At 44.2% G+C, this 12612-nt stretch overlaps 1 long non-coding RNA gene across 1 annotated transcript in view; it reads left to right on the forward strand.

Annotated features, from left to right (window-relative positions):
* Nucleotides 1-12068, forward strand: part of LOC138471924 (uncharacterized) — a 743124-nt gene extending 731056 nt beyond the window's left edge. The window contains exon 5 of the long non-coding RNA XR_011268534.1: nucleotides 8837-12068. This is a non-coding gene — a long non-coding RNA (uncharacterized lncRNA). The remainder of the gene's footprint in view (nucleotides 1-8836) is intronic.
* The last annotated feature ends 544 nt before the right edge of the window (nucleotides 12069-12612 follow it).

Here is a 12612-nt window from a genome sequence, read left to right on the forward strand (position 1 = left end):
GGGAATAAGGAAAGCTAAATCTCCATGTTAAGACTTACCTGTTGATTCATTCCCTCTTCATTTCGGGTCCGTGCCACATCCTGGCATTTCCGGACCCCGGCCACTAAGGGGAAAAAGAGACATCAGCCTTAATGAGCGAATGAAAAGACATTACCAAAAAACGCTCATTAAAGACTTACCTGATTTCTACAAGGATTTCACCTCTCATCACGGGTCGGTGCCTGTTCCCCGGCATTCCGTACCCCGGCCCCTATGGGGAAAAAAACACTAGCATTAGTACATTAATGCATGGACACAAGGGGAACCTCTTATCAAAAAACTTACCTGGAAGCCAAGCAAGTTTGGTTCTCACCAATCCGAAAATCCAGTGAAGTAACTGGATATCAACGCGCCCCTGCATCAGAAGCAGGATGGAGAGCTCGTCCTTCCAGACCCTAAGAAGGATACTTCTCTGAGCCAGGCAAGCCAGATTTGGGGGCCCGGTCCAGTCCGTCTTCCGAACCCTGCGCATCCTTAGAAGAGGTCACAGCAGCGCAAACCAGGCCAGCGCCTCCGTGGGAGTCAGGTGAGCGTAACACCAGGCTAAAGAATACTGCATGGTGTGTCAGAGATACCAGGGGCACTCCCAAATCAATAATAAAGGCGGGGAGAATAACCAGCCGCCGTGGTACCGTCCTTGGCTCCAAGAACAAATCCGCTTAAGTGAAACCAACACTGGGGAGACCAATACAAGACCGGTCTGTGTTGAAGCCAAGGTTGCAAGCAGCAACATTGTATGGCGAGTGCTGGAACGAACATTGTTAAAACGCATGTGATACGAGACGCAAGTGAAGTTGAACTGCTGATGAGTGATTCAACTTTAAAGCAAGCTACAATACGTTTGACAGAGTGGTTGGACACCATGTGGGTGCTCAATCGAAGGTCTCTGTAAGGTATCCAGCAGAGAAGTGACAAAAGGAGATCAAATTGGCCCGGTGGAGGGAGACCAATTGAAAGAGAACTAAATAAATATGAATCAAAATGGTCCTGCAACGGGTCAAGCAAAATCCCATGCACAATCGAAAGTATTCAATTTTGATGACGTATAGACGGTTTGGAAAAGTACATGAATTTCATCCGAGCCCGGCAGATGGATACCAATTGAAGGTTTTCTGCTAAAGTGGGTCTCAGCCCGGCGGAGGTGGACCCGGGGTGAACAGTAAATCACCCGAGAAGTTGTATAAATGAAAAGCCTGAAAGGAACTGAACTTTAATGTTTGGTCGTGTTGCATCAGGCCCTCTGAAATAAGAGACTTTGAGTGGCAAAGAGACTTTGGCACAGAAGGCCCTGATGCTGAAGCATTGAACTGCATCCTCGTGCTAGAGAAGCCAGAGAGTGTGGTAAGCTCGAGTGTGCTGCCGTGTCCCGTGCTGAAAACATGGCGAAGGGAAGCCAATGGTTTGAATATCCTGACATGTCATTTCGTGAACACTTTTCTTTTGTACAACATTGTTTCCAACACTATTTGTATTTAGAAGTTAGGATTGGCAATATGTTTATTAATATAGGCCCTTTTATTTTGACAGACTCAACTAGGACTGTGTTATTATTATTTGATAGTCGTAGCTTGCTCTCATCTTTAGACTTAGGATTAGATAGGCATTTATCCAACCCAATTGAAGTTCAATAAACACCCTTGAACTGTGATCACTTGTGTCTGTCTTACTATTTGATACCATGCCTTCCTTACAGAAGGCACCAGAGAAGCCCAGGGATGGCGAACAGGATCTGGCCCACCGGGTGGTGGGATGTGTGGCCTGGCAGAGTAGGAATGAAGGGCGCTACGCTGTTCCTGAGGAGAGGACGAGCAGGCTATGCGGTAGCTGTGGGAGTTGTGCCGAGGACAATTAGAGGACTTGGTGCCCGGGAGAGGAGTGTAGATCCGGTCAGGAGGCAGAAGGTGAGGGGCCTGGTGGCGGTGACGTGTGTAGATTTGTATGGGCACTGGGTACACATTGTAGCACAAGTGGAAGCCGTGAGTGCCACCTATATCCCCCTTGCTCTGCGCCCTGTGACTCGAGTGGGGGAAAGCACTGTGTGATGCGACAGAGCACAGTGAGCAAGAGCAGACTCCCGGGTAATGGGACTTGAGGATTGGCCACCGAAGGAGACCCCTGACAGGGACATGAGGTAAAACTGTGTGCATGGTGGTGCATTGTACAAGGTCACTGCCACGGGTTGGATGGCACAGAGGAGGGGGTCTCCAGAGTGGTCAGAGGTTTGAGGAGCGAGCCCACCAAAAAGAAGACAGTATCAAGCAGTTTTCCCCAGTCTCAGACAATCATAAGAGTCAGATTGGTCCTTGCATTGCAGAAACTTCAGAGAGACCCTGCAACGGTGAGTGGAGGCAAGGACACGCTGCTGCAGGAATGGATGGGAAGTGATCAAACGACTCTGGCCACTAAGGAAGATATCCAAGGCATTTAACAGGAAATTAAGGCATTTCAGTGGGACATCCAATCCTCTATAAATGACTTGTGTGGCAGAGTTGACTCTTTAGAGAATACAGTGGAGGGTATTCAAAATAACCAAATTAATGCTGACCTGTTGGAGATGAGAGATGATGCCAAATTGTGGGACCTGGAGACCAAGGAGGATGAAGTCCGTCGGAAGGATGATGACCTGGAAAACAAGAAGAGGAGGAATACCTGAGGGTCCTTGGGCTCAATGCGCAGAGAGGCATAACACCTATGGGTGTGAAGAAAAAGATCAAGGCATCAGTGAATGTCCTCTTCTCGGAAGAAGGTGGTTAGGAGGTCAAAACTGACAGAGCATATGGGTCAGAGGGGAGGACGTAGGTCAGTGGTGGTCCGTTTTCATCCCGTTGGGGAAAAGAGTGAAGTGCTGGAAAGAGTGAAACACCTCCCAAACATTCTGTATGAGAGTGATAAGATATGAATTTTCCATGATTTGTCCAGCTTTAGACAAGTCGGAAGGGGAGACTGCCGACAACTCACAATGTGGCTAAATGAAAATGGGATTATAAATCGGTGGGCTTGCCCATTTGCTTTGATTTTTGTAAGTTAAGGATGTGGATTACAGGATCACTATGGGGACAGAAGCTATGCAGGTCTTACAACACCTCACAGAGAAAGTGCATGAGGGGAATCCGTCCTCCTGAAGGGAGTTGACGACTTACGATCCGCCAAGAGGATTACCACCATGCAAGAAGGTGCCGGGAGGTTCAAGGCTTCTGGGGATGACGGGTTCACGAGTGGTTTCTATAAAAAGTTTGCTGATTTACTAGTGTCCTATCTTGCAAAATTATTCAATTTCATTGTGGACACGGGAAGGGCCCCCAGGACAGTCAAGCACTGATATTGGTTGATCACAAAGAGGGAAAAGATCCCAAGCACTGTATGTCCCAGAGACCGATCTTGTTGCTTTGTGTGGATGCAAAGATCTTTACTAGGACGATAGTCTCCAGGTTCGGGCAAATGATACCTAAATTGGTTCACCCGGATCAGGTTGGTTTCATCCCGGGTAGGCAGGGAGCAGATGCGTTGAGGAAAATATTGAATTTGATGGACTTTGCAAGAGGAAAAGGGGGGTACCCACACTCCTTGCTCTGGATGCAGTGAAGAGACTTGATAGGGTAGGGGTTCCTTATCGCAGTTCTAGGAAAATGTGGTTTTGGTAATAGGGTTCTCAATGGGAGTAGGGCAATATACAGAGCCGAGGGCATGAGTGGCGGTAAATAGAAAGATCTCAAAGCAGTTCGGATTGCGGCAAGGGATGAGGTATGGATACCGGTTGTCGCCGCTGCTGTTTGCTCTATTCTTGGAACCACTTGCAGAGGGGATAAGGAACTCCCCCAGATAGAGGCTATATGGGTCTTGGGAGGATAGCTCAGGGGCAACATGGTCTCCTTGGAAACAAGATGACACAGAGCCCCTCAGGTTCGATCCCCAGGTCCGTGCTTAGAAACCTCTGGGTATTAAGTGCATTATAAATAACCTATCATATCATATCATATCATAAGGAATTCAAATTGAGGATGTGTGTGGATGATATTCTAATGCACTGAAGAATCATCACACTTCGGTTGCAGCAGTGTCAGTGACTATTGGGGAATATGGTGCCCTCTTGGTGTTTAAAATGAATAGTAAAACGTTGATTCACATTCCCTTTGAGAGAGACCTGGAGAGGAATTTCACCATTCCAGAACCCCTTGCATTGGAGGTCCACAGGGTTAGTATTAAATATTTGGAGGTAGTGGTGAACAGGTCTTTGGATTGACTGTGTCGCACAAACGTTCTCCCATTGTTTGTGAAACTGTATAAAGACATGGAATCCTGGGGCAGACACTCTCTCCTAGATGGGAAGGCTTAATCCACTGAAAATGTATCTCCTATCCATGATCTATTTCAGCTGCTGCCAATTAGAGTATCAGAACACCTGCTAAAGGAGGAGTGCATGATGCATTACCTTTGGCAGGCCAGGAAATAGAGAATTGCTTATGATACATTAGTTCTTGCCAAGCAAATGGGGCGTGGGGGTAGGATTACCAGACCTGGGCTGTTATTATAAGGCAGCACATTTGAGGGCACTAGTTCCCCACTTGTGGATGTATCGTGAGAAACAATGGGTATACTTGGAGAACGTTATGTTGTGGCTCGTCACGTTTGGGGAATGGCGAATCCCAAAGAGAATGAGGAACCATGGCATTCTGTGGTATTCTGTGGCTGATATGGAACATTTTTTTTTTTTTTTTTTTTTTTTTACGTGACTTGATGATGCTGAACGGCCAAACGATAGGCGACATTCCTGCTGTCCACACATGGAGACGAGGCGACCTAAGTTCAACCTTGGATTACATCATTGTATCCAGTGGGATTCATATGAGAACGACCAGCCTGTCTGTCCAAACAATGCAGCATAGTGATCATGACATGGTGGTATTGACATTTGCGGCAACTGACAAAAGGCCTCAAGATCGCTGGGCCTTTCCAACTAGAACAGGAGTTGGTAGGATTCGCCTAAACCTAGATCATACTGAGACAGGCAATATCTTGAGAGGTCTTCAGACTTCTGAACTCACGGAGTATAGCCATCTCCTAACCCAATACCAAGAACGCAAGAACCACATGGGCAACAGTCTTTTCTTTCCAAAGCACAAATTTGATCTTGAGGTGCAACAACGGAAACGCCTCTTACGTTGGCAGATAAGATCGGCCCACAAACAAACACCTACTGTTGCAAATGGGCTTGTGTAGTGATACACGAAATTGCAACCTTGCCAATCAGGGCTTTAGATGACAGCATTAGCCGCTGAAAGCCAATAGTGTATTCAAAGTATGTGCTAAAAATGCTGACAGTAGTCTGTTGTAGCACTTCCATTATGCAGTAGTGAGCTACAAGGAATATGATAGACAGGCAGGGAGGGCCCCCAGCTATGTAGCTAATAGGTTTTTGGAGTGTTTGGAACATCATGGCACCTATATAGCGCTTAGATAGCCAGTCTTAAGCGCTATAAACACTAAGCTATGAGTGCATGCCTTTTAGAGCTTGCAGATGGGGTTAATACATCCCTGCTTCCCTTAGAATATTCAGCCTCACTAACGTTGGCCCTGGCTCCAAGCTAATCTTCCTTTTCTCTGGGAAGGTACTGATAAGACATTCCTCAGCCAGCGCAGATGGGAACAAGGGAGGGGGTAGGAGCGAGCAGGGAGCATCTCAGAGAGAGCTGGGTTTTTTCCATGAGCCAGTTGCACAGGGAAAGTTCTGGAACTGTGCGTCATGGTGACTGACAGCAAGAAGTTATAAAATATCCATGCACACATGGATCAGGGGGAGATCGCCTGTGGACTTGATTCGTGCAGAAACAGGTGCCCGGCATTGGCTCATACGGTGTCCTTCAGCATTGTCCTCTGAGCGGGGCTTGTTTACAGCTAGCTTATGAGGGCCCAAGGTCTCCCCAGTGCTGATTAAAGGGACGTAAGACTGTGTTTCTCTATGTTTCTCTATATTTCTCTATGTTTCTCTATGTTTATCTAAGTTCCATGTTTCACTATATTTTGCATTGCTCTAAGTGTTATGCCTTGTAATATTCTGTAACTTGAATCCCAAATGTATATGAAATTCACTGCTTAGAATAAATATGCTAATAACACTTTGAGGGTGTCATTTGTCACTTGCATGAGATCACTGCTCAGCACAATAGAACCTGTATTTTGGGCTGAATTGGGTATTTTTGCTCTCAAAGGGCTGGCCCCGAGGAAGATTTTGCCCAATATCAAGACATTTGGTGGCAGCTTTGTGGGATTGTGAAGAGCAGTGCCATGCTGACATGACAAATGGTGTGAGAGAACACAGTGTAGAGTGGGGAGCAGGCTGTCGCATTTCCTTGATGGTCTCACTGCAGCTCTGAGACTTCAAAAGGCAGCAATGTTGTGTCGGCTTGCCGTGGCCGATAGCTTGTGTGGTTAAGACTCCCTTCATGGGATTGGTGCCAGGGAGTACAAGGCAATAAACGAGCGGGAAATGGCTTTGTTTAAAGCACTCCGATGAATGGTTAAGAAAGATGTATGCTCAATTAGAAAAAGAATTTTATCATGTGGTTTCCCAGTTTAAAGTTGTAATTTGGAATGCATAATGAGACGGAGTTCTCATCTCTATTCTGTCATGAGGGCAGGAAAAATAATTGCAAGAATTTGACATGCAAATTGTGAATAGTGATTTAACCATTGACTCAGCCCCAGTGTGCTAGCGAGTGGGGGCTGTAATGTTCGGAGGCGAAGGTTCGTCTTTTTTGATGTATGCTTTTGAAGGGTTGGCATTCCTGAATAATGAGGAAGGGGAATGAGCCATGCTTAGGAGAATGAGTAACATCTGTGCTGAGAGCCTAAAGAGTTTTTTTTCTTTCTTTTGGCAACTGTAAAATTCCATGTGCTAATGGTGGCAAATTCTGTTTAAAGGAAACACACTAAAATGGTTATATTGCATTTTAGGCTGTGCCATGCTTTTATTGGGTGAGAGACTCACTTAAAAGGAAAGTGAGTGAATGTTATTTGGATTTTCGATTTTTGTGTACTGATTTGAAATTGCAGAACCAGCTTGCAATGGTTGGGGGGAAAAACAATTTATATTTTTCTAAATTGCCCCTGGAGTATTTTTGACTGTCCCCATGCTATGCCATGGATTTGTGCTGTTGCCTCAAAAGTGATGTATGCTTTGAAAATAGTGACCTGTTGACTGTGATACATGGGGAAAAATGTTGTTGACACATTAAACAGCCCACAAGCAATAGAGTGTGGGTTGTTCTTGCAGAAAAAAAACGTGCAGGGAGCTGCACTAAATATGGCATTTTTATTTTTTAAATGCACTGAACTGAGTGGTTATAGTTTGGCAATGGTACAACAGAATGAAACATCTGTGTGTGATAAGATAGCACAAAGATTTAATGGGTTGTGAGTTCTCTTGAAAGATCGCACATTACAAGGAAAAAAAAGACGCTTTGACATTTTGCAAAATTACATGGAGTAGAAAAATGACAAGAAAAGTGCCGCTTTTGAAAACAAGAGTCTTGCTGTGTGTGCAGAGCTTGTGCCTTGAAGCTGTCTTGGGCGAGGTGCGTGAAGGCAAACAAAAGCAGAAACAGTACAAGAAAGAGTTAATCTGGATGAATTGTCTGAAACGAGTGAAGCCGCCACAGTATAAGAGTTATAGGCAAAAGAGATAAGCTGCGTGCTAATGGCGCTGCCAGGTGCACACGAAAGATAAACATGCCTGCATTCCTGAGGAAGGGGGAGCAAAAACAGAGAGCTGTTCAAAAAGTAAAGAATTTGCCTAGTAAACTGTGGTACGGAGCAAAGGCTTCATGCAGGATGGCAGACGGGCACATCACATCTGAACATTTACCTATGCATCTGTGAATGGGCCAAGAAAAGACAGCTGCCCATTCCAACAGATATTACTGTGCAAACTGCATTCCAATGCTCCATGTGATGTGAACTGAAGTAAAGCGCTGTGCACTGGAGAAGAAACCTCTAGGCGCTTTGAGAAGAGAAAATACACATCTGGCAAACTGCAAGCTACATTGCCAGGGGATGGAGTAACTGACAAAGACATTATGGCCTTCCAGATGGAAGCAAAACTGACAAAAGTGCTTAGCCGTTTTGCAAGAGACAACATGCAGAGCGGGGCTTTGAAGTAAAACATGAACACTGCACATTAGCCATGATCCAGAAGCCACACGGCTTAGTGCAAGAATGAATGATTTGTTGAAGCAACAAAAGAAACTGACTCAGACTATCGCACTCAAAGGAGTGGTTCAAAAACAGCAAACGCCCTTTGAAAAAAAAAATGATGACAAGTGAAAAAACCAGAGGCTTGAAAAGACACTGCTAAGAAAAGAAAGATAAATACTGAAAGATTTTACCTTTGAAAAATGGAGTGATGCCAGCAGGGCAACCTAAACCAAGATCATGGGACACTGGAAGCAAGTTGGCGCCTGGCATTGGTGATCGCTTTGGTGAAAAAGAAAAGCATTGTGCGACCTGGGTACTTACTATATGGCTTTGTAAAAGCACAGATCAGTCTGAGGTACCATTGACCAGCTATGATTGCATTGCACAAATGAGTTTGTGATTAGGCAGTTACACCCCGTATGGTTGAGTGTAAATAAGCCCCCAGAAACATGCAGAAAGGTGATAAATAATTGCAGTAGCAATGACAAAGTGTGTAGTTACCTGATGAGACTTTTTGAAGATGGGGGTGGTATTATGGGAAGGGGTGGATAACGCTGATATTGAAGTTTTGATGACATCCTAACATTTCTGTTTGTATTTTGCCTAGGCAAAGCACGACAAGACATTTCATAATATAGGAAGATAATGTGCAGTTTGTGGGTGACACTGATCAAAGAAGGGTCAGACGCATTCTCAGAGAAAGCGAGCCACTGCGACATGCTATTTCAACTTTAACGTGCCCTGCACCGCACTCAATGCTGTAACCTGCGAATAGTGTCCAACAGAGTAATAACTTTGCTGAACTGGCACGATGCAGACTTGGCTAATTATCAAGTATTTGATGCTACACATTTAAATGACATGTTTTGCCCTTTCTTGTTTAAAGGACTATGGACAATGAATTGTGGACTGTAACATCAGGCACCACATACAGCTGTGTGACACAGCAATTGAATGCTAACACATTGAAAAATGGTTTCTAAATGCACTGTTGAGATGAATCTGAAAAAACCAAATGGTTTTACTCTTCCAACTGAATGGCTTTAACCAGAGATGTTTTGTTTTTTGAAAAAAAAAATATTCTACATTGCACGTAGGCAGGAGAATGATTTATGAACTGTTGGGGCAGCAGAATTATGCAAGCAGGAGCGTAATTTATTTTGAGATAAGATGGGTGCGCACATCAAAGTCACCTGTGCGTAGGTTAAGATTCTTAATTGAAGTAATGCTGCCAAGTGTATGAGCTATAATTTGAAATGGTAATCTTTGAAACACTGGATACTTTTACAGCCAGCTTAAGGCAGGTAAATGAAACCATGACTGACTTGATGTTTGATTTTATGACACAGAGTGTGACACGGTTTTTTGTTAAACCAACCAGTTTCATGTTTTTGTGGGGACAGCTGTCTCCAGCACACTAATGCAAAGAGTCACCTTTTGATTGTAAACATTTGGAATAATTCTTTGGAAAAGCGCTGCAAATGAGTATCCACATGGAATTGCTAGAGTACTGGCCTGGCACATTGTCAGGCATCTTTTGTCACTGAATGGATACCATTTGTTTAATTTGTCTAATGTGATGTTTTTCTGACCAAGAACTGCAGCGAGTGTTCTCGCCAAGATTTAATGAACTATAACTTGACTAAATGAATTTTTTCCATGGTGTGATGAAACAGCCACTGCCGGATAGTAGTATGGTGTTTGTGGCTAAAGTTAATATTGTATATGGTAGATATCCCACTTGAAGAAGGGTATTCTCCAAGTCACAGAAGGTAGACACTGTAAACCTGTTAGATTTTCCAGTAGTAAGACAACATGTAAATTGTAGACTGGTAATGCACACCTTCATTATTACAGTGCTACACTTAGACATAGATTTATCATGAGGCAATGTTTCCTTAGTACTACCAAGCTGCTACAAATGGAGTCCATTTCTATGGCCCATCACTAGAGTGCGCGTAGCTAGGGAGCTAGATTCATTAATTGCAGGAGCTTTATATGCTTGTGACATAGAAACTGTGCACAATAAGCTAGCCACTATGGGTTCTGATGCCAGCTCTGCTATAGAACTTCTGGCCTAGTGGGGCCCATTGATATGCCCAGCACTGCTACAAGTATTGACAGCCAATTGAAGATAACAGTACATTTTTGTCTGCCATAGGGCAGGTCAACAAGACTGCTAAATACACACAATGCATTGTATGGCAAACATTGTTAAATCAGCAGGTGTTGGCTTTTTATTGGGTGGGGGCGACCATCCTCCACACACTGGCACGCAGAGCTACAGTTACCAGCATACATATGGATTGAATTGCTTGCTTTTGATTGCATGAATAACACATGCCATGCTTTGATGTAAATTAGTAGAATTGTTTTTATTTAGACAACCTGGTGCCCATGGGTTCACCTTGTTCAAGAAATTAGATGGTTTCTGGTTGGGTTCCACCTACCTGGGGGAAGTGTCTAGTCACACAGCCCATAGTCACGCTTGAATGCCCTGGGATCAGGGGGAGGGTAGGCCCTTAGGGTGAAAGGCTGCCAGGTTTTAGAATTGGTAACCATACATAAATGCAATAGTGCATTGTAGATTAGACTACACTGGATTGCCTTGACATTTTAACTGCATGCTGCTTTTTAACTGACAATCAGTTATACAAAATTGATTTAGGTATTTTTGTGTAGGCCAGGTTTTGGCTAGAGTAAATGTCCATGTTCACTTGGCGTAGGTATTTTTGTGTAGGCCAGGTTCTGGCAAGGGTATATGTCACTGTTCACTTTGTGTACATTTTTGTTTAGGTAGTGTTTTACCTTGCATGCCACGCTAACTAACCGCTAGAAGATAGTTTGCTTAAACCTCTTGCAAAGCCCCTAGGTCTTTATCACTGCACTAAATACTATGTTGATAGGTATTAGTCAGCATTTGTCGCACAAACGTTGAATAGGGGTGGAATGTAGTGATACACGAAATTGCAACCTTGCCAATCAGGGCTTTAGATGACAGCATTAGCCGCTGAAAGCCAATAGTGTATTCAAAGTATGTGCTAAAAATGCTGACAGTAGTCTGTTGTAGCACTTCCATTATGCAGTAGTGAGCTACAAGGAATATGATAGACAGGCAGGGAGGGCCCCCAGCTATGTAGCTAATAGGTTTTTGGAGTGTTTGGAACATCATGGCACCTATATAGCGCTTAGATAGCCAGTCTTAAGCGCTATAAACACTAAGCTATGAGTGCATGCCTTTTAGAGCTTGCAGATGGGGTTAATACATCCCTGCTTCCCTTAGAATATTCAGCCTCACTAACGTTGGCCCTGGCTCCAAGCTAATCTTCCTTTTCTCTGGGAAGGTACTGATAAGACATTCCTCAGCCAGCGCAGATGGGAACAAGGGAGGGGGTAGGAGCGAGCAGGGAGCATCTCAGAGAGAGCTGGGTTTTTTCCATGAGCCAGTTGCACAGGGAAAGTTCTGGAACTGTGCGTCATGGTGACTGACAGCAAGAAGTTATAAAATATCCATGCACACATGGATCAGGGGGAGATCGCCTGTGGACTTGATTCGTGCAGAAACAGGTGCCCGGCATTGGCTCATACGGTGTCCTTCAGCATTGTCCTCTGAGCGGGGCTTGTTTACAGCTAGCTTATGAGGGCCCAAGGTCTCCCCAGTGCTGATTAAAGGGACGTAAGACTGTGTTTCTCTATGTTTCTCTATATTTCTCTATGTTTCTCTATGTTTATCTAAGTTCCATGTTTCACTATATTTTGCATTGCTCTAAGTGTTATGCCTTGTAATATTCTGTAACTTGAATCCCAAATGTATATGAAATTCACTGCTTAGAATAAATATGCTAATAACACTTTGAGGGTGTCATTTGTCACTTGCATGAGATCACTGCTCAGCACAATAGAACCTGTATTTTGGGCTGAATTGGGTATTTTTGCTCTCAAAGGGCTGGCCCCGAGGAAGATTTTGCCCAATATCAAGACAGCTTGTAAGAAATTTCAAACAAAGCTACAAGAACTGGCTCAAGTCCCATAAAGCTATGATGCTGCAGAATGATGCGGAGCTGATGCTATCAAAAATGAAGAGCTGTAATGCTGTTGAATACTGGAGATTGATAAATGACAACTTTGCTCCTCAACATGCTCTCCAGGCAAACCTGGTCTCTGAGTCCGAGTGGGTATCCTTTTATGCCAACCTTTTTTGTAACAACATTGAGGTCGTTGACTGGAGTCCTCCAACGCTGCCACATTGGGACTTGGTCTTTGATTATGAGGATATATTGAGAGTCATTAGGAACCTGCACAACTCAAGAGCCCCCGGACCTGATGGCTTAACGAACTTTACGCTTAAACTCCAACCTGAATTATGGACTACCTTTTGTGAGT

The sequence above is a fragment of the Ambystoma mexicanum genome, chromosome 8, assembly GCF_040938575.1.
Source record: "Ambystoma mexicanum isolate Mex_15411 chromosome 8, UKY_AmexF1_1, whole genome shotgun sequence".
NCBI classification, from domain to species: Eukaryota; Metazoa; Chordata; class Amphibia; order Caudata; family Ambystomatidae; genus Ambystoma; species Ambystoma mexicanum.